Consider the following 1,932-nt stretch of genomic DNA (forward strand, 5'->3'; position numbering starts at 1 on the left):
GGGTGCACATGGGGGGTGCCTGCCGCTTTGTGCATGCAAATGCACAGCTTGCATTTTTAACATTGCGGCGGGTGCTGCTTCAAGCAGTACACGCCGCAATGTTAAACATACAGGATGTGACCGCCAAGGTGGCGGTCACAACCTAATTTGCACGGAGGGACCGCCGCTGCCCCTGCGGACGGTCCCTCCTCCTCTGGGGTGGCGGACGGACGCAGGTCCGTCCACCATCCTAATAGGGCCCTATATGTGGAGGGCACATGCTTAAAAAAATGAAATAGTAAAGCTTTGCCCTTGTGTGCCATCTTGCAACAGTAAAACAATGATATAGTATGCAGAATATCGTTTCAATGAGTTTATGTGATTTTGGAACCTGCAGCAGTGCTGCCTGGTACTCTGCATAAGAAAGCTGTGGTCCAGTAGCTACGCAGTATATCTAAATTAGCACTAATCTCTATTTGAAGGTGAGCTACTTAGGAATTAATGAAATAAAGGAAAAATCTCCTGAGGTCGGACTCCTCTGGATCCAAAAACAGATTAGGCAGGCAACATACTGTTACTCATACTAGCTGACATCTTAAAGACCAGTAATTATCTACTAGGCAGAGCCAAACATTGGCAACAAAGCCAATAGCTGAAGAGGGCTGATCATCTTCCCCATTGTATGTATGCTGTTCTTAAGGGCTGAACTAATATATGAATGACACTCTGACGAATACCTGAAGTGGGTTTACCTAAAGCAAATTTTCTTTAAGCAAGATTTTTTTTAATTTTTTTTTAGAAAACATGAGGCTGGTGAGACCGCTAAAACATTCTTTGGATGGACCTAAGACACAGAAATTGATAGAGCACTGGAAGCAGGAGGGCAGGGTTTCCTAGGCACAGACACATGAGACATTCAGCACTGGTAAAATGCATTGCAATCTTCCCTGAAAGACATACAACAAGTGTATTACAGCAGGACCAGTTCAAGTTTCCTTCAGGGACATGGAACTAGCGTGATACTGCAAGGCCAGTGCCATCTTCATTCAAAGATATTGAACAAATGTGGTACTCAGGGCCCGTGCAAGCTTACTTCAAAGACATGGAACAAGTGTGATACTGCAGGGCCAGCCACTGCAAGCTTCATTCACAAATATGGAACATGTGCGCTGTTGCAGTAATGACATGGAACAAGTATGTCACTGGACAGTAAAATTTAACACCTTCATTAGATACCTCTTGATGCCGCAGGGGTCGAACCGAGTGGCGGGCGGTTTATGTGCAGGCTGGGTGACCCTCTCTCGTTGTCAAAAAACCTGGTTCATCCCGGTCACGTGCAACTGGGCAGAGAGTCGAAGACTCACGCGGTCCCTCCCATTTATCTCACTGCGTGGGTGGCGGATGAAAGAATGGCATCACCTTCCTCCCGCCTCAAATAGTTGCCTGTGACTCTTGGTGATGGATCACTTGACTCGCACGTCAATGAAGAACGCAGCTAGCTGTGCTAATTAGATTGAATTGCAGGATCCATTGATTATCAACACTTCAAACGCACCTTGTGGCCCCAGGTTCCTCCAGAGTCTATGCCTGTCTGAGGGTTGCTCGATAGTCAATCTCCCCAGGCTTCCCGAGGACACAGCTGGGGCTGTCACAGGGTAGGTCTGTTCCCTTTGTTCCCCCACAAGGTCAGACCTCCCGATTGCCTGTGGCAGGATCCCCCACCCAGTCCTGTCGCAGAGGTATGCTGCCCATATGCCTAGCCTTTCCTCCTGTGTCGGCGGGGCTCTGGCTGGAGACCGGTCTGACCCAGGCCCATACCGGTGCACCTGGCTGCGTGCCATGCGTGGCTGTCTGTGGTGTCCCAGGGCTGCCTGCATAGGCCACCTATGGTGCCTACCTCCACAGCCAGGTTCCTGAGGAGGGCGACCGCCTGCCGACTGGGCCCGCTGGCGT

At 49.8% G+C, this 1,932-nt stretch overlaps 1 pseudogene; it reads left to right on the forward strand.

The window, feature by feature from the left end:
• The first annotated feature begins 1,426 nt into the window (after positions 1-1,426).
• LOC147732968 (5.8S ribosomal RNA) lies at positions 1,427-1,580 on the forward strand (annotated as a pseudogene).
• The last annotated feature ends 352 nt before the right edge of the window (positions 1,581-1,932 follow it).

This window comes from Lissotriton vulgaris, chromosome 2_1 (genome assembly GCF_964263255.1).
Source record: "Lissotriton vulgaris chromosome 2_1, aLisVul1.2, whole genome shotgun sequence".
Taxonomy (NCBI): Eukaryota; Metazoa; Chordata; class Amphibia; order Caudata; family Salamandridae; genus Lissotriton; species Lissotriton vulgaris.